Genomic DNA, 27,966 nt, shown 5'->3' with positions numbered 1-27,966 from the left:
TCACTTTTAGCTCGAACGGCTGAATGGATTTCCACAAAACTTGGCAAAATTGTAGGGACTGGTAGCCCAATGTGCCTTTGCTATGTCTCAAGATATATGCTCCAGTGGTTTTTACGAAAAGTAACTTTGAAAAATATATATTGGGCTACATTGGGCTATATATATGTTAGAGCCCAAATGTAGCCCAATGTAGCCCAATGTAGCCCAATGTAGCCCAAAGATGGCCACCAGAGACAAAAAAAAACAAATGTAGCCCAAATATCAGCCAGATGTAGCCCAACTATAGCCCAGTGACAGAATGTCCCAGAGTGTTCTAAAGAACAACTAGAGCGCTAACAGTCTTACTTATGACAAAAGTATGGCACACCTGAAGTCATCTTGATTGGAATAAAGTGTTAACACTTAAAACATTTAATTTGCAAAGGAACAAAATGAGGGGTTTCATTTTGCCATAGAAATGTTATATATATATATATATGCAGTAAAGCACTTTCTAAGCAAAAGACCAATGTGTATGTTGGAACACAATAAGATGTTGGTAGAGATGTTGGAAATGTGTTTAAACAGTAATTATTTTCTCTTCCAAAATCAGATGAGCAGAAGCTGATACTGAAAATAAACGCTTGAATTTTGATACACGGAGTCAGCGCCTTCTTTGATGGAAAGTTTGGTATGATGAAAATACAAAGGGCCGTTTGTCCTGCAAGCCCTACGTTGACCCTCCTCGATTTGGCTGCACTGTGTCGCAAAGGACATTAAGAAATTGAACTTTTGAGTAAAGAGACACACAGTTCCCCCCAAGAACCGGAATGTTACTGTGACCCGAGTAACCTGCGAAACCATCGGAGATCGACTGCCCGGAGATCAACGATAGCTGGAGAAGTGGTCGGAGACCTCTAGGTAAGCCGTGAAACGGTGTGATTAACAGGGAGCGGGCGCCAAACGGTGGTTCAGTGGGAGAGCGAGCCTGTGTGCGGTGAACCGCAACAAACACACAGGCAGTGTATCTATACAAGCGCCAAAAAATCAATCAAGAATCGATCAGTATGGCTGCTGAGTGGGAAAGGGGAAGAGAGGAGGCAGCTTTAGATATATTTACAGACACGGACACTGGCAAAGGCAACAAAACCAATTCAGAGATACCAGCTCAAACTAAAGAGAAAGATGCAACAAAGGCACTATTGAATGAATTGGAAAGATTGCGGAAAAAGGAGGTCGCAAAATGGTGGGAGGTGAAATCACTGACAAGATATTTGGATGTAGGCAGAGTGCCACGGGGTATACACCCGTTACAACGCATCTTTTACTCCGCACTACCATTACAACGCGACTTTTACTCCGCATACCATTACAACGCATTGCGCTGGGGGGCGCTCTAGGATAGGGAATAAGTATAATTTACTATCCAACACCTTCCCTAGGGTCCACGGGGACTGGAGTTAGAATAGTAAATTATACTTACCACTATCCAGCGCCCCAAGGCGCTATGCGTTGTAACGGTATGCGGAGTAAAAGTCGCGTTGTAATGGTATGCGGAGTAATAGTATGCGTTATAACGTCATACATCCGTGCCACGGGGATTGAGAGTCCTGGTCGCACCGACATATGAAGACCCGGACCCCCTGATGCTACAAATGTGGGCAGAAAATAGTGCCAAATCATCCGAAAATATGTTGAAAATACTCACGCAGTTTGCGGCCAGTGACAGAGACAAAATAATCACACGCATAGAAGAAATTTTGAAAGAATTAGACTCAAAAGAAAACAAAGAGGAAATTACTGAAAGAATGAAAGAAATTATATCCGGAGTAGAAAAACATGAAAACGAAATCAAGGAAAGAAAAGCAATCAAATTTCAGCGAGATCGCAATGATTACATCAATGGCAGGATATACACATTTGCACGGAAATTTGACCAGATAAGACGGGAAACGCCAGATGCGACTCGTAAAAACCAAGATGGTAGAATTGAACAAAGCGAGCCTGAAATAAGTTCTGAATACGACACCGATAATGAGAGCGTCAAAAGCGCAGAAAGGCCGGGCCCTGCACCAACTCCAGCACAAGAATTGATTTTTTTACGCACACAGCGCCTCAGAACACTACGTCCCCGGATAACACAGGACCGAGGGGAGGAATCTGGAAAGAAAAAACAAAACCAAAACCAACAACAAAAAGCCGGAGGAGAAAAAACAGGAGATGGGGCAAAGCAGGTGCAAAGACAGGACAAACCCAAATACAGAAGAAACAGGCGCCGATGATGGAGTCATTAAGAGATAACACAGTAATTAATTTAACAAACATGGAGCTATCTCAACAAGAACTCGATATTTTATCTCTGGGACTGACTTTCTGTAGCAATACAAACTTTGACTACACACAGACTCGAATTGATTTGTTTTTATATGTGCGTAAGTTAAAATTGCAAAAGTATTTTTCCAATACAAGCCAAAGTGCTGCCGGAATACAATCGTACAATGACTCTGAACCAATGCTCAATGTAGAACACATGGAATTGTTACAAAATTTAATAGATTTAGAACAATCCAGTGAAATTGTAAACGAAGAAATCACACCCAGTGGGGCAGCCAGGAGTGCAGATATCGACATTTGGCAGTCAGTCAAAACAGGATTCAAACCTAAATCCATTTTTCTACCAACGATGCCTAAAGATGGACTTGACCTCTTTGCTGAATATGTAATAAGGGATCTCAAGGAACTTTCTGTGAGAAGTACAAAACAAAATCATCAAGACAATCTAGATCACAACAGAAAATACAATGTTCTGATGGAAAAAATCAAATCAAGATCTGACATAGTTGTAAGGTGGTCCGACAAGGGGGGTAACATAGTCCTTTGGCCCTTGGAAATGTACAACAATGAGGCATTATGTCAATTACAAGACAGAGAATGTTATTCACGAATTAGCCCGACACACCTAATCGGAATCCAAGAGAAATACCACATGGAGCTATACAAATGGAAAGGAAAAGGACTACTAAACAAAAAAGAATTTGAGTTCCTGAAAAATGATTACCCAGTGACGGCTCAAATGTACCTAATTCCTAAAATCCACAAAAACGATAAAACACCACCAGGAAGGCCGATTATATCGGCAATGGGCAGCTTATTTGAAAACACAAGCATTTTCATTGATCATTTTCTGCAACCTGAAGTCCGGAAATTACCAGCATACATAAAAGACACGGGAGATTTTTTGACCAAAGTATATGATATCACATGGAAAAAAGACTATCTATTTCTAACACTGGATGTCCAATCGTTGTACACGAGTATCAGACATAAAGATGGCCTCAATGCCATGAAACATTTTTTGGGGAAAAGACCAATAACACTATTTGAGCACACCAAAATGCTTTTGGAAATGACGGAATGGTGTTTGACCAATAACACGTTCATTTTTGACAGACTATTTTACCAACAGGTCCAAGGATCGGCCATGGGTACTTGCTTCTCTCCCAGCTATGCGAATTTACACATGGGCTGGTGGGAGGAGCAAGTACTCATGAAAGGGTACCAAGACATTATGACCAAAAATGTAATTATCTATAAACGTTATATAGATGACATTTTCATTTTGTGGGAGGGCAGTGTGGAAAGTGCATTGTTGTTTACAGAAAAGCTGAATGAAAATGCTGTAAATTTAAAGTTTACCTGCAACACAAGTAGGGAAAACATTCAATTTCTGGATGTAGAACTTTTCATTCAAAACAGTAAGGTACAAACACGCACATACCGCAAACCAACTGCTGGTAACTCGATCCTTCATGCCAATAGCTTTCATCCCACACCATTAAAACAGTCAATTCCCTACGCTGAATGTCTCAGGATGACACGCAACTGCAGCACCACAGAAGGACTAACTGATGCCAAACTGAATCTCTTTATGAGACTCAAAAGAAGGGGATATTCTGAGAAAACCTGTAACATTGCTGAAGCCAAATGCAGTACCAAAAACCGACACGACCTACTGTTCCCTCAGGTAACAGAAGGTGAGACAGCCACACAACAAAGACAACCTCCTAGACTAATCACGGGGTACAATCGCCACCATGCTAACCTTCGAAAGATCCTTAGAAGGCACTGGCCGTTAATCAGCAATGATACAACAATAGGAAACTTAATGGGCAATCACCCATTAGTTTCTTTTAGGAAAGCCAAATCCATGCGGGCGGAATTAGTGTGCAATGCCCCGGCGGTCAAAAAGAAGAAAAACTGGCTACAGTCCCAAACCGGCTTCAAAAAATGCAGCAAATGCAAGGCATGCACCCATGGCGTCAACACAACAAGTGTAGTGACACCATTCAGAAAAAAACCTCTTACCATCAGAGATCAGTTTACCTGCAAGACAGAATTCGCGGTGTATGTACTCACCTGCGAATGCGGGAAACGATATGTAGGATCAACCATTCACCAAGCACACGTCAGAATCCTACAGCACTTGCGGGCCATTACCAACAAAGACCAAACCTACCCAGTAGCGCGTCACATTCACGAAGCGCATGGTGGAGACTCTTCAGGTCTGACATATTTTGTCATCGACAATATCCCTAAAAAAGTGAGAGGCGGGAATCGTAAATTGGCCTTACGCCGATTGGAATCAAGATACATTATTCTCTTGAATTCCAAGATCCCGTCAGGGCTGAACGCTGATGAAGCCCTTACAGTCCACATTTAGCTGCCTTAGTTCCCTTCCCCGAGTACCCAGTTAAAACATCCACCATCCAGAACTTTCACCTTACTCATTCACTCCGTGTCGACAAAGGGCATCGCAATTCACTACAAACATTGAGGCACACCTACACGTAGCTAATTCTCTGTGGCTGAATCCTTCATCCTACCCACCACACACAGCGAAGTAACGCTCCACTAGGGTATACACATAGCCAGAACACAAGGACTCACCGGCACTATGCCGCGATCAGGAGCTCAGATCTCCGACTGACACGACTAACGTGTGTGAGGGCTCCGCGCATCAGGTAGCAAACCAGGTTTGACTGCGTGGTTACTATGGTTATACAGATAACAATAGCCCTCAGCCAATCAGGGACACACTTTCATCCCAGCCTAGTTCAACCAACGTATCAGAACTGAAGACATGGTCTCGTGGGCTGACATGGGAGGGATAATTTGGATGACCTTAAATCACGGAGATTCTTAGCATATATTCTATATGTTGCCTCGATGTACGATTAACTTTTGTATACATCCTTGCACAGAACATACAATGTAATATGTTAATATTTTGAACATGATGCAATGTTTTAAAATTATGTACGAGTGTTTAAACAGTGAAATTACAATACGGCCATGTAATTAATGTGCTGAGTTAAGTAAACTGTGACGTCACTCGCCAGGATGTAATTTAGTCACCTTAGCAACCAAAGAATGCTAATTAAGTGTGTGATTTGTCGGCCCCTGACACAGTATGTATATATAAGTGCACCTAGAGATGGTCAGATGTTAGTGAGCAAGGCGGGAGTGAGCCGCCGAAACGCGTCTGAGCAGAAGCTGATACTGAAAATAAACGCTTGAATTTTGATACACGGAGTCAGCGCCTTCTTTGATGGAAAGTTTGGTATGATGAAAATATATATATATATATATATATAGATATATATCTATATATATATATATATATAGATATATATCTATATATATATATATATATATATAGATATATATCTATATATATATATTACCTACTGGCGGTCGCCAGTAGGTATATATAGTTAGGATTTTTTTCCTATGGGATTTTTGAAAATTCTATGTCGAATAACTTTGGCGTTTGAGGATGGAATTGGCTGAAATTTTCAGGAAAATTGAACATTTTGTTTCTGAGCAGCCCCTGACAATTTGGGGGGGTTTCGTCAAGGGGGGGCCGAGAAAAAAGGGGGGTCCCAAAACGCGTTTTTAACATTGAGTTTTCCATAGGGCGGTTGGACTCACTTTTAGCTCGAACGGCTGAATGGATTTCCACAAAACTTGGCAAAATTGTAGGGACTGGCAGCCCAATGTGCCTTTGCTATGTCTCAAGATATATGCTCCAGTGGTTTTTACGAAAACTAACTTTGAAAAATATATATTGGGCTACATTGGGCTATATATATGTTGGAGCCCAAATGTAGCCCAATGTAGCCCAATGTAGCCCAAAGATGGCCACCAGAGACAAAAGAGCCCAAATGTAGCCCAAATATCAGCCAGATGTAGCCCAACTATAGCCCAGTGACAGCATGTCCCAGAGTGTTCTAAAGAACAACTAGAGCGCTAACAGTCTTACTTATGACAAAAGTATGGCACACCTGAAGTCATCTTGATTGGAATAAAGTGTTAACACTTAAAACATTTAATTTGCAAAGGAACAAAATGAGGGGTTTCATTTTGCCATAGAAATGTTATATATTACCTACTGGCGGTTGCCAGTAGGTATATATAGTTAGGATTTTTTTGAATAGGGATTTCTGAAAATTCTATGTTGAATAACTTTGGCGTTGATGGACGGAATTGGCTGACATTTTCAGGAAAATGGCATATTTTGTTTCTGAGCGTCCCCTGAAAGTTTGGGGGGGGTTTCGTCAAGCGGGGGCCGAGAAAAAAGGGGGGTCCCAAAACGTGTTTTTAACATTGAGTTTTCCATAGGGCGGTTGGACTCACTTTTAGCTCGAACGGCTGAATGGATTTCCACAAAACTTGGCAAAATTGTAGGGACTGGTAGCCCAATGTGCCTTTGCTATGTCTCAAGATATATGCTCCAGTGGTTTTTACGAAAATTAACTTTGAAAAATATATATTGGGCTACATTGGGCTATATATATGTTAGAGCCCAAATGTAGCCCAATGTAGCCCAATGTAGCCCAATGTAGCCCAAAGATGGCCACCAGAGACAAAAAAAAACAAATGTAGCCCAAATATCAGCCAGATGTAGCCCAACTATAGCCCAGTGACAGAATGTCCCAGAGTGTTCTAAAGAACAACTAGAGCGCTAACAGTCTTACTTATGACAAAAGTATGGCACACCTGAAGTCATCTTGATTGGAATAAAGTGTTAACACTTAAAACATTTAATTTGCAAAGGAACAAAATGAGGGGTTTCATTTTGCCATAGAAATGTTATATATATATATATATGCAGTAAAGCACTTTCTAAGCAAAAGACCAATGTGTATGTTGGAACACAATAAGATGTTGGTAGAGATGTTGGAAATGTGTTTAAACAGTAATTATTTTCTCTTCCAAAATCAGATGTTTCAGCAGTTGCGGGGAGTAGCCATGGGGGCCTGCTTCTCCCTCGGCTACGCATGTTTACACATGGGGCTGTGGGAGGAGCAGGTCTTGGGCAATGCCTTTAGTGAGATCGTGTCCAGTAAAGTGGTATCTTGGCACAGATTTATAGACGATTTGTTTATAATTTGGAAGGGAACAATAAGTGAAGCAGAACAATTCATTAGTGACATCAATGAAAATGAATTGAACTTGAACTTCACAGGCACTATTAGTGACAATAAAGTCAACTTTTTAGATGTAGAGGTTTATATAGAAGAAGGGAGATTGCAGACAAAATTACACCGCAAAGAAACTGCAGGTAACACAATTCTCCATGCCTCTAGCCAGCACCCCAACCACCTAATCCGAAGCATCCCCTATGGGGAGATGCTGAGGATTAGAAGAATCTGTAGCACAGATACGGCCTGTTTGGTAGCACAGAAAGAGAGTAAAGCAAGATTCGTACAGAGAGGCTATGCAGAGAGTGTGGTGTCAAAAGCAATGGAAAGGGCCAATAAGACTGTATTGTTACCGTTATTGCCAGCGGATGCAGGGGCAGAACAGTTACTGTCAGGCAGTGCAGGTGGCCAACCCAGATTTATCTTGGGATATAGTTGCCAACATAGACAAATACAGAACTTTGTCAAGAAAAATTGGCATATTATCACAGGGGATCCTGTGATTGGAAAAACGATGGCAACTTTCCTTGCAATCACATACAGTCGAGCTCGTTCTATGAATGACATGCTGGTCAGGAGTAGCCCGGAGATATCAATCTGCAATAAATGGCTGGGCAAAAGCAAGGGTTTTCTAAAATGTGCAGTATGCAAAGCGTGCACCATAGGGAAGAATAAAACAACGTATAGTTCTCCCTTCAGTGAGACAGAAATTATAATTTCCCCAAAAATAACTTGTAAGACAGATTATGTTGTCTACGTACTGGAATGTGTTTGTGGACTTCGTTACGTTGGAAGTACGAAGCTACAAGTCCATAAACGGATATTGCAACATATGAGGGCAGTAATCAATAAGGACGAAGCCTACCCTGTGGCGAGACACGTTAATTCATGCCATAAGGGAGATGTAAACTGCCTGAAATATTATGCAATAGACATGCTGCAGCCTTTGCGGAGAGGAGGTAATAGAGAAGCACAGCTGAGAGTGTTAGAAACCCGTTACATCCTGGAGCTTGACACCAAGACACCGCATGGCCTCAATGCGACAGAGGATTTATATACCTGTTTACATTTGGAGTAATATCACAAAACAGGGTATATGGATCAAAAACTGGAATTGTATAAATGAAACAGAGAAATAGATGGTCATCTAATCATGCTATATCATCTAGTACTGCCAGATTTTAAATCAGTAGTTCAAACAAACACACATAAACAAGTTATAATCACACTAGTTTCTTTTTTCATAGTGCAGGGGTAATGCAGATTAAAACAGGCAGTATAGTAGCAGTGGTCTGGAATGGTGATAAGAATGCCCACATGGGTAATATCAATGGAAATTCCTCATAAAAGCATTAAAACCCACTAGCAAACAAGACCAGTTATGCACTAAGCACTTTAGTTTGCTAATTTGCACATAAATCTATGAATTGAGGGATATACTGATCTGTAGTAAATATGTATATATTTGTGAATTAATGTAAATAACGGTTGAAATACTTAAAAAGAAAAACAATTTTTTACCTAGCACTGTACAGGTAATCAAGTTTGTAAATGGCATTATGCACTTTTTTTTCTTTACCAACTTTCACATTGTTTGACTCTCCCTTTAAATAACAAATTGAGTTGTATAATAGTTTTAAAGGGAAGTGTATATATACTTGATCAGAAATGTTAATAATTAATGGCAAATGGAAAATGGACAAATTGCAATTATTAATTTGCACATATGTAAATATTTATTTTTAAATATTTATTGTATTTATTGCGAATATGTTGCACAGATCTAAGGGTAATAATGCGAGGAGGAAGTGTTGAAGTAAAAACGTATAACTTACAAAAAGGAAATGTCATCTTATCAAAACAAACCGGATCAGGCTGAAAAATATTTTTTCTATTTCTATAGGCCTGGAACCACGTGATCGTTCCTGCACTACAAATCACTGGGTGTAATTCGACCATGTCATGTGACCAAGGGCTCTCGGGCCCGAAACGCGTCATGGCGGACAAGAGGGTGCACAGAATAAATTAAGCTCTTAAAATCAACCTACAAGGGTCCGTTTCGTTTGTTTGGTTTCCGGATTTTCTTGGAGCGAATGACGAAGTTCTATTCATATATATATATATTCACTGAAAAAACCATAGGTTATAGACCATATATAGTTAGGAATTAGCATTTAAAAAACCTTATTTTACTCACACAAAACCATTGAAATTCCATATATAGTTAGTTGCACTAACTATATATCGCGCACCCGCAATCCACTGCTGATGATGTCACATATTACATCATTCATGACATGGTCAGTGACATCACTGATTACATCACTGATGACATCTCAAATGACATCACTGATGACATCACTGATGACATCTCAAATGACATCACTGATGACATCTCACTTGACATCAATGATCACATCACTGATGATATCATTCATGTCATAATACAATGCATCTCCTCACACTGTAATATAACCTCCGTTACACCCAGTGTTAAATAGAGAGTATCATTTTTGAAACCATTGACACACCAATACTAGTTACTACATACGCACTCACTGATTCCTATGTCTACACACACATTCACTCATACAATCATTCATACATACAATCACTCATCTTTACAACACTATCATATGCACTCATACACCTATACAGACACTCACACTCTGCCACTCATCCATGGAGTTACTCACACACCTAGTCAGTCCTGAAAAGAATCAATCACACTTCCATTTTCTCATCTATACAGTTAAACACAGAACACCTTACATTTTTGAAACATATACTAACACATAGTTACTCTCTTATAGAATCACTGATACAAGTACACATTGATCTGCACAGAGTCACACACCTCCCAGCCAGCCATACACACACTCAGTCTCCCATACAAATACTTGTGCAACCAATCAATAACCCATATAGCTACTTATATAGCTACTGATCAACACATGCAGCAGCTTGCACAACAACAGACATACTGATGCACACTTTCAGACAGTTTAGTCACTAACCCGTGCATTCAGTAAGACGCATTTAATCACTCACTCATACAGTCAATCACGCACCTACTAAAACCTTCATTCAGACACTTATACATCCACTCATTCTTCAATATGTAAGACATATTTTAACTTTACAGAAACATAGTCACTGGATGTTGTCATCAGTGATGTCATCAGTGATGTCATTTGAGATGTCATCAGTGATGTAATCAGTGATGTCACTGACCATGTCATGAATGATGTAATATGTGACATCATCAGCAGTGGATTGCGGGTGCGCGATATATAGTTAGTGCAACTAACTATATATGGAATTTCAATGGTTTTGTGTGAGTAAAATAAGGTTTTTTAAATGCTAATTCCTAACTATATATGGTCTATAACCTATGGTTTTTTCAGTGAATTTTCAAGGTTTTGTAAATGCTAATTCCTAACTATATATGGTCTATAACCTATGGTTTTTTCTGTGAATTTCATTGGTTTTTTAACAGCTAATATCTGTAGCTGTAAAATGTATTCTTCTTTAAATCCAAAAATATATTTTATATGTTTATGAATAATTTTTTTTTAAAATATTTTTTTTTCTTCGTTCCCGCTTCGCGAATCGGGAAGCTTCCCGTTAGCTGACCTTGATGCCGCGAAATAGACCGCGAGCCGGTAAACGTTTCTTTACCGCAAGTGCCGCGTTAGAAAACAACATCGTGACGCCTCCCGTCCGCATGACGTTTCACGTTGTCGCGTGATACGTCATATGACGTGCTACGTTAGCGAACTGGTACGCGAAGCGAGTCGCAAAGCGCAGGTTTCTAGAAGCAAACCGGGAGGCCCTGCAAAGCGCTTAACGTAAACACAGCAAGTCATGTGACTTGGTAATAACACTTTTCATTGGTTCATTTCACTTTTGGTTTCCTAATGATGTAAGACTAGGTCATATAATCTAAAATGAACACTTTTGATTGGTTGAGAACTCTTGTTTTTCCCAAATGATGAAAATCCCTCCTTCTTTCCTCACTCTGACTTTCATCATTGTGAGAGAAAGACCCTTTGTGATCACTGAGCAATGGCTTCTTTAGTAGCTTCAGCTGGTGCTTCCACACCACCTCCACCACATCCAAGGAAGAGTGGACCACCTGCTCAAGTTGTAATTCAACAAGAAGAAGAAGAAGAGGAACAGGAGGACGAGCACGAAGAGAGGCAGTTTTTGCCTGAGCAGCCCAGGACGTCTCACCGGAAAGAAAACTTCATTTGGCAATTTTTTAAAATTCCCAAAGGTCAGAAAAAAGTAAATGCAAGATACGTAACTTGCCTTATATGTCAAGATAGACTGTCCAGAGGGACCGACAAAAAATACAGTTTCGGAAACTACACAATGCATCGCCATATGACTAGGTGGCATCCTAACAACTACAGTGCTGCACAGTTTCGGAACGACCTAGATAATCTCCCTATTATGGCCAGAAGATCTGTTGTACCGGAAGTAACGGGACCAGAGGGCAGGGAGATGGTGCCAAATATACAAATGAGATTTGGTGATGTAAAACACATCTGCGCATTTTGCGATGGATTCATTTCCTACGGAGAAAAAAGCATCACTCTGATCAACAGAGCTATTGACTATCATATGCAAGTTTGTCCGAAACGCCCAAAATAATAAATACTTCTTTTTTTTGTTTTGTTGCTCCTGTTGAGCCCTTTACAATGAATCGTTTTCATTGCCCCCTCCAAGAAAAACCCCAAAAAATATAAAACTGTTCCGAAAAATTCAAAAACAGTAAAAAAATGTTCAGAAAAATAAAAAAAAAAGTTCTTTTCAGAACTACCTCCCCGTTATTAAAAAATTGGTACAATATTTGGAACTGTGCCAACCTCTATTTCTCTTAGTTCGCTTCCCAGTTCGCTCGCGGGTACGCGAACCGGAAGCGACCCAAAAACAGTAAGTATAAGGGAAGGAAACAGACACTTATGTTAAAAGAAAGACAGCTATAAGGGAGTAAACTAGAGATACCATTACCCGTAATCCACTGCTGATGATGTCACATATTACATCATTCATGACATGCTCAGTGACATCATCAGCAGAGGATTGCGGGTTTTTTGGCAACATGCCTTATCCACGGTTTAATAACGCTGCCTTTTGCTTTATATAAGTTTTCAAATTGTATGAAATATATACCAATAGGTCGTTATGAACCTTTAGGTAGTGCTTTTCTTCATGAGGTCTGGTCGCTTCCATACACATACAGATGTTTCAAAGATGATCAAGAAGTTTATCTGAATGGAGAGGAATGCACTGAGACGCCAGATCATTCACTAATGTGTAGGCACATACATTTACACGGTTCATGCAACAAACACCGACCAAATATGGCTTGCGTGTTGCAAGGCACGCCAGTTCCTGCTATCATCCCCACGTTCAAGTTGTTGGAAAATGGTAGTTATTTGATGCTCAATAATGAAGATTGTTCTGAGTTAATTAAAAGTATTCCTTTTATCGTAACAGTAAGTGAACGGGTTATTTGCTGCAGAAATGTTCTATTTCCTCCCACACATGAACATAGGGAGTTTTCAATCTGGCCACAAATACCAACCTTGAGACACGTTTCAACGGCATGGCAAGAATAAGAGCTCTTTTGTCTCAGAGAGAGGTGGCCTTGAGTTCGGACCGTGAAACTTTCGTACTTCACATAGCGAACACCCATACAGAGGTGCAAAACCTTTTTCAATTAACATTTGCCTTTCAATTTCAGCAACATGTTTCCGACTATCTTTAACGCATCCTCCACAAAGTCCCTGGTGCACTTTTTTAAAGTTGTTACCAGTGGTCTCGTGACTTCATTTGAGAAAATCTTTGGAGTCATCCCTGCTTCCTTTCATTGTATTTTCTGCACTCTGCTTCGTGGATTGGCATTTTTACTTGCATTACCAGCGGACGCTCTTGTGCTTTTTTACATTTTTAAATATGGATGTCCCTCCTATGCAACCTCCGACCCTGCAGCTGCTGACACTGTTCCGCAATCGCATGCTAGAATATTATGGCACAATGCCGTTGGCGATATTAAGCACGGCATATGGATTATCTTTTCGGTTCTCCTACTTCACCTGTGTCCAGCCTGTATTTCACTGCCTGACCTGTGATTTCGATTGGGCCATTGATTTGTGTCTCTGCGGACCGGTTTCTCCTGACGTCGACTTTAATCAGCTGATGACTCCTATCATTACTCACGAGTTGGTTTGTCCTGGCGAAAGGATTATGGCTGTGGCATTGATGCATGGACTACTTGGTCCCTGGAATTTACTGGCGGCAGCACAGTCTTTCTTGGAACAGAGCTTTCTTGAAAACCCACCGAGCTGTCCTCTGATGGTGATAGAGGATCCGGTGCTGGGAGAGCACGTATGTTCTTTTCCGCTTTTAAATTGGATGGCTGAACTATTGGAGGCTGTTGCAGCTTATTTTGCATACACAGTTATGTCATAGACCTTTTTCATGTTTGATATGCTGAGGACTAGCATTTCATTGACAATTCATTGACTTATTTGTCAAGTTTTTATTATTTACCTTGCCTATTGGCTTAAGACTCGATAAAGTACTTGGCTGTTTTATTTTTCTTTAGCATTAAATTTTCCTAGTTTTTAATGCTTTACCTTGCGGACCGTCCACATATAAACTTGCAATCTGCTCTCATGAGATGGCACTTCTATTATCTTATTCAGTTCGTTTCCGGATCATGAGGAGGTGTCATCTAGGTCCTGGATATCTTTACACCGTGTTAAGTTAGCATGGGCTCATTACTGGTTTAAACGCCATTTTTCCTTTTTTGTAACTTCTGCACACGACACTTAGTTGTTGCTTTAGCTTTCAGCCTAACTGCGTCAAGATCTATGCCTGCTTCAAGCAGGCGCAGGGTTTTGATGTAGCTTTGTCCTATCTGATTGTAAATGCGGCACACCGTGGGTGGCAGAGCAGCGGTGCACGTTAACTGGTGCATCCCTGGGGATGTGCTAGTTAATATAAATCTGCCCCTTTACATTTAATTATGTGCAGGGGACACAGAGTAGGTGAGGTTTATCCAAGGTTAAGAAGAGATGAGTCCTGTTCAGTGAAAAATTGGAGATAGGCTTCAGTATATTATATACTTAAGTAGTGTGTTAAGTTTTTGATGACTGTTATTAATTTACTGTTGGGTAATAGTGGTTAATAAAATTTTTTATTATATTTTACCACAGATTCAACTGCAGATTATTTCAAGATTTTAGGATGCCTAGCAAAGAAAGAGTAAGAAAGGCTGCAAAACGTCAAAGACAGCAGGACCATGGAATAATGCAGCAGTCCTCTAACAAAAAGATTTGTCAAGTCACCAAGAAAGCACCGGGTAAGAGTCGAAAAACAGTCATAAGAAATATGTGTAGTAAAAAAAATATTACTACAGAAAATGTTTCAGTCCAGAAAAGGAGAAAGAATTCAAATGGTAAGGAAAGGCCAATGAGAAATGTTACTGCTAGAGTAAGAGATAACTCTATGCATGAAAGTAGAAGGAAACAACAGTTTAGGGATATTCGTAAACGAATGTTCCGCAACAGGATAATTGGGAATTTGTTAAAAAATATTAAGAAAGGTCAGCAGAAAGTGGTTTTTTATAAGAGAAAAAAAATAGTTGAGAAAGTTATTGATCAGGCATTTGAAATTAAACGTAAGTTATTTATTTTGACAATCAATAGAATTAGGAAGCTAAACAAGGTAATTTATGATTTCAAAAGAAATAGTAGATGGAAGAGAATAGTTAATCGTAGTAATTTTTGTGAAGTTTTTTCTGGAGAATGGATGCATAGTTCAAGCTCTGAGGCATTTTTTAATGAGGAGAGTTATTTCCAGGATAATGATTTGGTGCATGCAGTTGACACCAGTGGTCGAGCTTATGAAGTGAAAGATGGTTGTCCAGTTGAAAAAGAAAAACTTGTGAGAACAGAGATAGAAGAGGTGTTAGGTAATGAGGTTTTAGGGAGACGTCCTAAGGGTCCTGTGTACACCTGGAAGTGTAGTAGTATTTGCAGTGTACGACAGGATTCCATCAATTTGCTTTGTGATTTTATACGGTCATTTAGTAAGAAAAGTTTGAAGCAGAAAATGAAGTTGTTGCAAGAATTAGATCCTTGCAGAGTGAGAGAAGTGATAGGTTTGCATGGTCATTCACTGGCTTGTCTTTCCAGGAGAGTATGCCAGAGTGTTTTTCATCATTTCAGGATGCTAGCAGTGCATCATAATAAAGTGAGGAAATTAGTTAGAATGTTGTATTATGCTAAGAGTCCAGCAATTATGCTTAAACAATTATGCGCTGCTCTTTTGCATGGTTCTGAAATAGATGTGAAGAATATATGTGAAGAAATTGAGTTTTGTTACTTTGGAAGTAAAGAGGAGAATGTTGAAATTGACCAAGAAGAAGAGAGTAATGTGGAAGATAGTGTACAGGTTTCCAGTACAGATAATTTCCAGAGGGAAATTGCGACGTTTGAGGTGAAATCAAGTGAGAGGCCAAATTTCACTTGTGTGTGTTGTCGACGCACTTATTATAAGAATCAGACTAAGTTAGTGGATTTATATGGAAAAAGTGAAAGGGAAAATAATAGTGAATGGAAGGATTTTACAACATACTTGATGGTAGAAAATTGTTTTGATTTGGGATTGGATCAACGTGTGTGTACTTATTGTTGTAACAAATTAAATCAAAACCAGATGCCTGCTAGAGCAGTTCATAATAATCTGGAATTGGTTGAGATTCCTTCTGAATTGAAGGATTTAAATACTTATGAATCTATTTTGATTCAAAGTATCCATCCCTTTCAGGCTATTGTAAGAATGGAGCCAAAGACAGGGAAATTGCCTCCATCAGATTTACAGAGAGGATTAAAGGGAAGAGTTGTTTATTTGCCTCTAGATTTGAAGAAAAACATTAACACAATTGGAGTAGAAAAAGTGGAAGAGGAACCTCTTGTTATCTTAGTTAATGGGGTTCCGACAAAGAATAAGAAAATATGGCAAGATTTAGTAGATGTTAGGAAAGTCAAAAGGGCAACATTGTATTTGAAAAAATATAATAAATACTATAAAAATGTATATGTTGCAGAAGAGGAAGTAAGTGAGGAAGAGGATAGCGATTTGTGTGCTGGTCAAATTGAGAAAGTAGAACCCTGTACTAGTGAAGAAATATATGAACATTATAGTGTTCATCCTTTGCATTCCAAGGAAGTCATGGGGAATGCTATTGAGTTGTTTCAAATGAAACAAGCGAAAGGGAGTCCCATTAGTGTTTGGGAGGAAAGTTTGGAAGCTCGGTGTTTCCCACAGCTTTTTCCAACAGGTCAGGGAGGAAGATATGATGAGCGACCTCATCAAATTCCTGCTTCTGAATACCGGACTTTGCGATTGTATGCAGGAGATCCTAGGTTTCGACAATGCATTCCTTATTTGTTTCATCTCCTGTTTGAAAGCGATCTGTCTGGACTGTCATATGCAGTGAACCACATCTTGAAAAGTGGTATACACATGCAAAACATCTCGGCAAGTGACTTTATGGATAAAGTCAATGTCCAAGACAGTATTTTGGATTCTCACCTGATTAATCTCATGGCGTGTCAGCGTGGTACTAATGAGTACTGGTACCGTCGTCATGGTGATTTAAAATGTATGCTGAGGAACTTAGGAACTCCCACATGGTTCCTCACTTTGAGCTGTGCTGAGTATGGCTGGGAAGACTTACTTGAATTTCTACGAGAGGCAAATGCTAACGTAGAAAACATCGAATTCAAGACACCCGGAGAACTGTGCTCTTTGGATCCAGTCAATGTATGTAGGTACTTCAATCATAGATTTGAAGGTATGATGTCTTTCATCATGAATAAGAAGAATCCACCTCTTGGAGAGGTGTTGGATTTCTTCTGGAGGAAGGAGTACCAAGCAAGAGGTGCTCCTCATATACATATGTTGCTGTGGATCAAGGATGCACCTAAATTTGGAACGGATGCAGATGACTCAGTGATGAGTTTCATAGAACAGTATTCTACGTGTGCTGTTCCAAACGCAAAGGAGAAAAAAAGCCTAAGAGAAAAAGTTCTACGTTTCCAAAGCCATCGATGTGGAAAGTACTGTCGTCGTAAATTCCGGAACAAAGACAAGTTCTACACCAAATGTCGTTTCGGCTTTCCACGATCGGTGATTTCTAAAGGAAGAGTGAACAGTTTGATGTCTTCGCTGCGACATAATGTGATGAAGAAATCACCTAAAAACACATACAATTTGAAGAGGAACGAAGAGTCTAAGTACATCAACGACTACAACCCGGTGATTTTGTCCATGTGGAATGCTAACATGGATATACAGTTTGTGGCTGATAACTGTATGGCTGTGGCTCGGTATGTGACATCTTACATCACCAAAAAAGAGAAGACAGAATTGAAGGATATGTGGGAGGACATTTCCCATGAAAAGAGCCTCAGCAAGAAGTTGTACAGTTTCAGTCTGAAGATGTTGTCGCATCGAGAAATCGGAGCTTACGAATGTTCTGACCGGTTGTCTTCAGCAAGTCTCTATGCCAAGTCCAGGAGTATCGTTTGGGCGAGTGTTGGTCTTGCTGCAACGCGTAATCGAGTTCTGAAACCTGTGCGGGAAATTGAGTATTTGGCGGAAAAGGAGCCAAACAGTACCGACATTTTGAAGAGCAACATGTTGGATACATATTATCCAAATCGAAGCAGTCACCTCGAGAATGTTTGCCTGTATGAGGTTCTGCAAAATTACATATTCAAGAGGAACATCAAAGAAGATACTGAGAAAGGAGTGTATGCTGTAATAGGAAGTGAGGGATGTCTGGTCAAGCAAAGAAAATGCCACTTGATAAACCATCGAAAATTGAGTGGCGAATCTCCTGAAAAAAAGGAGTTTTTCTATTTAGCACTTTTGCAACTTTTTAAGCCTTGGCATGCAGAAGAGGAACTGCTTGGAGATTTCCTTTGTTACGAAGACTCATTCAATGCTGCCAAGGAGACCATAGAATGTCCTGCTTTTCCCAAATATGTAGAAATGTTGAATGTGGAAATTGAGCAGGAAGCAACGATTGCAGCCGAGATTGCCAGAGACAGTTCTCAGGACAGTCAGAGTTCTGCTTCATTGAGTCCGGATCCACTAGGAGGACCTCTTATCGAAAATGAAGCTGCCACTGCTATGAATGAAGTGGAAAGAGCCATGGCACATGCTCAGGAGGATGTGGTTAACTTAGAAGAGTTGGAAAGACAACTCAACGTTGAGCAGAGGAAAATATATGACGAACTTACCATGCAAATTGATCATGGATTAAGTCATGACAAGAAAGAGTGCTCATGTACGTCGTTGAAGCCTGTCCGACTGTACGTGAGTGGAGAAGCGGGAACTGGAAAAAGTTTCCTTATTAAAGCAATTTCATGTTATTTGCAGGAAAGGACAGAGTCATCGCTGTCTTGTGTTGTCACCGCTCCAACTGGACTGGCAGCACATAACATTAAAGGGATTACTTTACATCATTTACTGATGCTGCCAGTGGAGCATGACAACAAATTAGAATATCACAAGCTATCTGGAGATGCTTGTTTTGAAGTTTCAAGAGTCTTGAGGAAAATGAAACTTCTTATCATTGACGAAGTAAGCATGGTTTCCAATGTCATGCTTGCCTTTGTGCATTTGAGAATGCAAGAAGTTCTCAAAACAGAGTATGATGTGTTATTTGGTGGCAAACACATCATTGTTTTCGGAGATCTTCTGCAGCTGACACCAGTGAAAGGGCAACCTGTGTTCAAAATGCTCACGCATGAAGATACCAGGAAGTGCTTAGGGAGTATTGGCAACGTCAATATATGGTTAAACTTCAATTATGCTGAACTGCATGAAAATATGCGTCAGGCAAAGGATGAAGTTTACAAGACTATTCTACAAGATGTTAGAATTGGAAAAGTGACCGAGCATGGGAAAGAAGCTTTACATGCACGATTACTGACAAATTTATATCCAGACGAAGATGTTGTGCCTGAGAATATTTTTCAGAAAGTTACTGAGAAAAAATCTGGAATATGTTTGATGCCAACTCTTGCAGAATGTGCCAAATTCAACAACAAAATGTTGCATTTAGAAAAGCAAGAGATTGAGAAATTGGAAGCTATTGACAGAGTAGAGCATATGGGATCAACAATTATTTTGTCTGAGAATCTGAAAACAAAATTGGATTCATTAGAGAAGAGTACATCTAAAACTGCGGGTTTTGAAAAGACTCTGAATGTGTGCTTGAACTGCCGTATAATTTTAAGAAGGAATTTACATGTTGAAAGAGGTCTGGTAAATGGATCAATGGGTAATGTTGTTGATTTTGTGAAATACAGAAATAGAGATGGAATTGAATTTTTAAAAATTAAATTTGATGGCATTGAGGAAGTACAGCTAATTGCTCGTTGTTCTGCTAGATTTTTGCTTGTAAAAGACTTATATGTTCGTCGTAAGCAGTTTCCTGTTTGCTTGGCATATGCGGTGACAATCCATAAATCGCAAGGTTTAAGTGTAGACTGTGCATTGGTGAATATTGGCAGTTCTGTGTTCAAGGAGGGTATGGCATATGTGGCATTGTCACGAGTTAGGACTTTATCGGGATTGTACTTGATTGAGTGTGATGTCACAAACATTTGTGCGGATCTAGATTGTGTTAAGGAATACAATAGGTTGAGAAGAGAGTATGCGCCACATTTGCCTCAGTATCCTTTGTTTGAGAAACGTGTGGTAGGCCGGAAACGAAGAAATGTGACCAATACTGGGGAGGTTGTAGCAAAAAGACGAAAAGTCGATGAACCTGAAATTATAAGCAGAAACAAAAAGGATTCTGTTGAAGATGTTGTTGGTTTTCAATTTGAAAACAGTTCTGGTGTCAACTGCTATGCTAATGTAGTGGTTAATGTTTTGTTTTCTCTACAAAATGTAAAAGAAGAGATTGTGGTCAATTCTGATCAAAGATTTTGCAGTTTGTTAAATTCTGTGTTAGAGAAATGTAGCACTGATAGAACAAACATAGAAAGTGTGTCTGAAATTCGAAATCTGTTAGACAGATGTTCAGACCAAACACAATTCTCTCAAAATAGTCAGCAAGATTGTCAGGAGTTTTTAATGTATATGCTTGATGTATTGTATGCTGAAGGTGTAGATGTAGATCATCTGTTTGGGCTTTCTTATCAATGGCAGCATGACTGCGAGAACTGTAGGGTATCAAGTAGTACTAGTGTAGACTCAGAAAGATTTATATATTTAACTTTGCCAGACAGTAAATCAGTCTCTTTTAATAAGCTAGTAAAAGCAGCTGATCACAATATGGAGTGTAGGCAATGTAAATCTGAAATGATGTCCACATTATTTATACGAACATATGGCCAGTATGTCATTTTAATGTTCCAACGATGTAGGCCTGATGGAACAAAATTGACAACTTTAATTAAAAATGTTGTGGCTTCACAGTTGTCAATATCAGGAAGGACTTTTGTAACTGTAGCAATTATATATCATGATGGTTCTTCAATAACATCAGGACATTATACAGCTTATTTAAAGTGTAGAAATGGCTGGTCATTCTGCAATGATTCTGTTTTAATTTTCAAAAAAAAATTGCCATATGACCTTAAAAACTGTTACCTGGTGTTTTTAAAACCAAAATTTTAGGGAAAGAATCTCGGGATGTGCTCTGAGGAATTTCAAGAAGTTCTCATGGCTCCTACACTATTTGGCCTTGAAGATAAGTGTAGTACAGAGACATAACTTTTTACCATAACACTGGACGTTATTGAGAAATACGTGCACTTTGAATGAGTTCAGAAAAACTATTTCTTTTTATAAGCTAATTGAAGCAGCGAATCAAAACATGGAGTAGAGGGAATGTAAGTCTGCAATGCTGTCTACTGTTTTACATTGCTTTGTGATTAAAAGTGATGTAGAGAATTAAATAATTGTACTAGTCATAAAGGTAGTGTAAGTCTGCTTCATAGTAAGCAGTATCAGTGTGATAGGAAATGTAGAACATGATTGAGCAAGAAGGGGAAGATATTACTACTCCAGGATTGTGTAAATGATCTTCAACATTTTAATTCTGAAAGTTGCGGAAATGCGAAAAGACGGGATTGGCTAACAAGAATTCCAAGAGTTATACATGGCTCTGACAAGATTTGGCCTTGTGGAATCTTGTGGTAGAGAGCAAGAAGTCATTTATTGTATGTAACATGTTTTTGAAAACGATGGAAGTTTTCTTTCAGAAAGTGGCGGGTTGAAAGTAATAACAGCACAACAGAGTGTAAGCTGTTCATAGGACATCCTTGGCCGTCATGGAAAGTAAGTTAACTTTAAGGAGTTCTGAATTCTGATTTGTAATGTTGTATGGGTTTTTTAAACACAATCACTTTGATTGTGTTTTTTTTTTCCCGCTGTTATATGATGAATACCTTCAAGTCACTGTTTTAGTGAAATTTGATACATTCTGAGAACAGCAAAAATAAACCATTTAACATGTATAATTAATTCTGTTCTGTTTGCATTTATGATGTACATGTAGAACTGTGTAGGAGGTATGGAGAAGGTGAGGCTTCTGTAAGTGTCAAAGTTGTTGCATACAGTGCTCATATTCTACGTAGTCTTTTATATTTCATTACTTTCACTGTTTCTGACTGATCTAAAAAATTTTTTTTAAAAAGAACAGTAAGTATAAGGGAAGGAAACAGACAGTTATGTTAAAAGAAACACAGCTATAGGGAATAAACTAGGGATACTGTTACCCGCAATCCTCTGCTGATGATGTCACTGAGCATGTCATGAATGATGTAATATGTGACATCATCAGCAGTGGATTACGGGTAATAGTATCTCTAGTTTACTCCCCTATAGCTGTCTTTCTTTTAACATAACTGTCTGTTTCCTTCCCTTATACTTACTGTTCTTTTTAAAAAAAAAAATTTTTTGGTTCGCTTCCGGTTCGCGTACCGGGGAGCGAACTGGGAAGCGAACTAAGAGAAATAGAGGTTGGCACAGTTGCAAATATTGTACCAATTTTTTAATAACGGGGAGGTAGTTCTGGAAAGAACTTTTTTTAAAATTGTTTTTGTTGTTTTATATTTTTTTTATTATTTTTCTGAACATTTTTTTACTTTTTTTGAATTTTTCTGAACAGTTTAATATTTTTTTTGTTTTTTTTTCGGAGGGGGCAACGAAAACGATTCATTGTAAAGGGCTCAACAGGAGCAAGAAAACAAAAAAAAAGAATTTATTGTTTGGGGAGTTTCGGACAAACATGAGCATGATTGTCAATAGCTCTGTTGATCAGAGTGATGCTACTTTCTCCGTAGCAAATGAATCCACTGCAATGTAAGCAGACTTGTTTTACTTCACGAAATCTCGTTTGTATATTTGGCACCATCTCCCTGCCCTCTGGTCCCGTTACTTCCGGTACAACAGATCTTCTGGCCATAATAGGGAGATTATCTAGGTCGTCCTGTTCCTCTTCTTCCTCTTCTTGCTGAATTATAACTTTAGCAGGTGGTCCACTCTTCCTTGGATGTGGTGGAGGTGGTGGGGAAGCACCAGCTGAAGCTAGTAAAGAAGCCATTGCTCACTGGTAACAAAGGGTCTTTCTCTCACAATGATGAAAGTCAGAGTGAGGAAAGAAGGAGGGATTTTCACCATTTGGGAAAAAAAATAGTTCTCAACCAATGAAAAGTGTTCATTTTAGATCATATGACCTAGTCTTACATCATTAGGAAACCGAAAGTGAAATGAACCAATGAAAAGTGTTATTACCAAGTCACATGACCTGCTGTGTTTACGTTACGCGCTTTGCAGGGCCTCCCGGTTTGCTTCCAGAAACCTGTGCTTTGCGACTCGGTAAGCGTACGAGTTCGCTAACGTAGCACGTCATATGACGTATCACGCGACAACGCGAAACGTCATGCGGACGGGACGCGTCACGATGTTGTTTTCTAACGCGGCAGTTGCGGTAAAGAAACGTTTACCGGCTCGCGGTCTATTTCGCGGCATCAAGGTCAGCTAACGGGAAGCTTCCCGATTCGCGAAGCGGGAACGAAGAAAAAAAAATATTAAAAAAAAAAGTTATTAATAAACATATAAAATATATTTTTGGATTTGAAGAAGAATACATTTTACAGCTACAGATATTAGCTGTTAAAAAACCAATGAAATTCACTGAAAAAACCATAGGTTATAGACCATATATAGTTAGGAATTAGCATTTACAAAACCTTGAAAATTCACTGAAAAAACCATAGGTTATAGACCATATATAGTTAGGAATTAGCATTTAAAAAACCTTATTTTACTCACACAAAACCATTGAAATTCCATATATAGTTAGTTGCACTAACTATATATCGCGCACCCGCAATCCACTGCTGATGATGTCACATATTACATCATTCATGACATGGTCAGTGACATCACTGATGACATCACTGATGACATCTCAAATGACATCACTGATGACATCTTACTTGACATCAATGATCACATCACTGATGATATCATTCATGTGATAATACAATGCATCTCCTCACACTCTAATATAACCTCCGTTACACCCAGTGTTAAATAGAGAGTATCATTTTTGAAACCATTGACACACCAATACTAGTTACTACATACGCACTCACTGATTCCTATGTCTACACACACATTCACTCATACAATCATTCATACATACAATCACTCATCTTTACAACACTATCATATGCACTCATACACCTATACAGACACTCACACTCTGCCACTCATCCATGGAGTTACTCACACACCTAGTCAGTCCTGAAAAGAATCAATCACACTTCCATTTTCTCATCTATACAGTTAAACACAGAACACCTTACATTTTTGAAACATATACTAACACATAGTTACTCTCTTATAGAATCACTGATACAAGTACACATTGATCTGCACAGTCACACACCTCCCAGCCAGCCATACACACACTCAGTCTCCCATACAAATACTTGTGCAACCAATCAATAACCCATATAGCTACTTATATAGGTACTGATCAACACATGCAACAGCTTGCACAACAACAGACATACTGATGCACACTTTTAGACAGTTTAGTCACTAACCTGTGCATTCAGTAAGACGCATTTAATCACTCACTCATACAGTCAATCACGCACCTACTAAAACCTTCATTCAGACACTTATACATCCACTCATTCTTCAATATGTAAAACATATTTAAACTTTACAGAAACACATAATCACTGGATGTTGTCATCAGTGATGTCATCAGTGATGTCACTGACCATGTCATGAATGATGTAATATGTGACATCATCAGCAGTGGATTGCGGGTGCGCGATATATAGTTAGTGCAACTAACTATATATGGAATATATATATATATATATATATATATATATATATATATATATATTACCTACTGGCGGTCGCCAGTAGGTATATATAGTTAGGATTTTTTCTCTATGGGTTTTTTGAAAATTCTATGTCTAATAACTTTGGCGTTTGTGGACGGAATCGGCTGAAATTTTCAGGAAAATGGCACATTTTGTTTCTGAGCAGCCCTTGAAAATTTGGGGGGGGTTCGTCCAGTGGGGGCCGAGAAAAAAGGGGGGTCCCAAAACGTGTTTTTAACATTGAGTTTTCCATAGGGCGGTTGGCCTCACTTTTAGCCCGAACGGCTGAATGGATTTGCACGAAACTTGGCAAAATTGTAGGGACTGGTAGCCCGATGTGCCTTTTGTAGGTCTCAATATATGTGCTCCAGTGGATTTTGAGAAATTAACGTTTAAAAAAAGATATATATCTGTAACAGCGGACCGGTTAGCGCTCTGGTTCGCGGACTTTTCGCGCAACGGAGCTTTGTGAAGCGAAGCTGATTGGTTCTCCGGCGTCTGTCAACATTCCAAACAGTCCGTAGCGGCCGCCATCTTGTCTCTCGGTAGGATCGAGAGACAAGAGGAGGTCAAAACAAAGGGGGAAATAACTATAAGGGGGCATAGTAGATCCTCGCTGACCCCCTAGGTTTGATGTGGAGGTTTTAAAAGGGCCCCGCGGGGCAAAAAAATAAAATAAAAATAATAATTGAACGGCTGAATGGATTTGCACGAAACTTGCCAAAATATTAGGGACTGGTAGCCCGATGTGCCTTTGCTAGGTCTCAATATATGTGCTCCAGTGGATTTTGAGAAATTAACGTTCAAAAAAAGATATATATCTGTAACAGCGCTCCGCTTCGCGTAACGGAGGTTTGCGAAGCTGATTGGTCATTCTGTCACTGGGCTATAGTTGGGCTACATCTGGCTGATATTTGGGCTACATTTGTTTTTTTGTGTGTCTGGCGGCCATCTTTGGGCTACATTGGGCTACATTGGGCTTCATTGGGCTACATTCGGCTAATTAGCAAATAGCTCATCGCAAACTAGGAATGGTAAAGAATCGCTATTTATTCCTTAAAGTTCGCTATTTAGGAAATGCAAATAACTTTTATGATACATATGGCGGTTCATCTCTAACAAGATAAGAAGCATAGGGATAGATTTATGATGACTGGCGCATCACCAGGGATGTGTTAGTCATTCTGTGCCGCTGTTCCGTCACCTATGGTGTGCTGCATTTACAATGCGGCGCATCATGGGGCAAAAACAGCACAGATGCGTGATGTATCTGTGCCGTAAAGGTGGCGCATTGCTGGAGTTGTATCGCAAGTGTGATGAAGCTCCAGCAAGGGTCGGGGGTGCCCCTGTCGCAGGGTTTCTGTTCTCACACAGAACTGTGGACAGAGGATTGGAACCTCGGCGAATTAGGGTGTCCCAAAACTCACGTTAGTAATCAAAAACTATTTAGCAAGCTAGGTACAGTGTCACATTGGATATAACAAACTCTCAATGTTTAGACAATCCAGAATATGAACTTATAGTACCTCAGGATACGTGGAACTCATGAACAGTCGGTCGTTATATATTTCTTAGAAACCAGAACATGGAGTTAAGAAGAACACATGTGTATTTGAAATGTTTATTTACTAATGCCGTCTTCTCAGGCGTAGTACCTTAGATAATAAAAGTACACATATTATCAGTAGCAAAATTACCAGCATAGTTACTAGTACATAAAAAGTGAATGGTGATAGTATGTTAACATGCTGTAAATGAATAAGAGTTAGCAACACTTATAAGCAGCCGCGGGCCGTGGAGGGAGTTACGGTGAGGCAGGGAGGCGGGGAGGGGGAGAAGCAGGGTGGAGAATACAAGTACACATATTATCAGTAGCAAAATTACCAGCATAGTTACTAGTACATAAAAAGCGAATGGTGACAGTATGTTAACATGCTGTAAATGAATAAGAGTTAGCAACACTTATAAGCAGCCGCGGGCCGTGGAGGGAGTTACGGTGGGGCAGGGAGGCGGGGAGGGGGAGGGGCAAGGTAGAGAGGGCTCCACCCTGCTTCTCCCCCTCCCCGCCTCCCTGCCCCATCGTAACTCCCTCCACGGCCCGCGGCTGCTTATATCTCACCCTCCCTAATACACATATTATATTATTTGCTAAGAAGGTCTCTTTGTGTTGGTTTAGGGCGTGTCCATACTTTAGTGTCTTAGATTTGAAGGAATCACATCAGCATACACCAGCTCTCTCTTCATGTGAACCGCATCAACTGTTGTGTATGTGTGTTCGGCAAAGCAATATAAAACCCGCCTCATGCCCAGAATTGGCAGAAGTTGCACTTATGTTATGAGTATGAAGTCGTGGAGATCAGACCTCATAACAATTCTGTATCGTGTTGTTCTTGAAACTTTAGCACTCGCTGTACAGATATAGTTTAACAAGTAAAGCAGATAGTAGACCAATAACATATTATTCTCATGTAAACCACGATGAACTACTAGGTGGAAAGCTAAAGCAACAACTAAGTGTCGTGTGCAGAAGTTGCAAAAAAGGAAAAATGGCGTTTAAACCGGTAATGAGCCCATGCTAACTTAACACGGTGTAAAGATATCCAGGACCTAGATGACACCTCCTCATGATCCGGAAACGAACTGAATAAGATAATAGAAGTGCCATCTCATGAGAGCAGATTGCAAGTTTATATGTGGACGGTCCGCAAGGTAAAGCATTAAAAACTAGGAAAATTCAATGCTAAAGAAAAATAAAACAGCCAAGTACTTTATCGAGTCTTAAGCCAATAGGCAAGGTAAATAATAAAAACTTGACAAATAAGTCAATGAATTGTCAATGAAATGCTAGTACTCAGCATATCAAACATGAAAAAGGTCTATGACATAACTGTGTATGCAAAATAAGCTGCAACAGCCTCCAATAGGAAGTCACCGTCTTCATCCGAAAACAGTTCAGCCATCCAATTTAAAAGCGGAAAAGAACATACGTGCTCTCCCAGCACCGGATCCTCTATCACCATCAGAGGACAGCTCGGTGGGTTTTC

The sequence above is a fragment of the Lissotriton helveticus genome, chromosome 2_2 (genome assembly GCF_964261635.1).
Source record: "Lissotriton helveticus chromosome 2_2, aLisHel1.1, whole genome shotgun sequence".
Taxonomy (NCBI): Eukaryota; Metazoa; Chordata; class Amphibia; order Caudata; family Salamandridae; genus Lissotriton; species Lissotriton helveticus.
Note: the sequence above shows the minus strand (reverse complement) of the source record.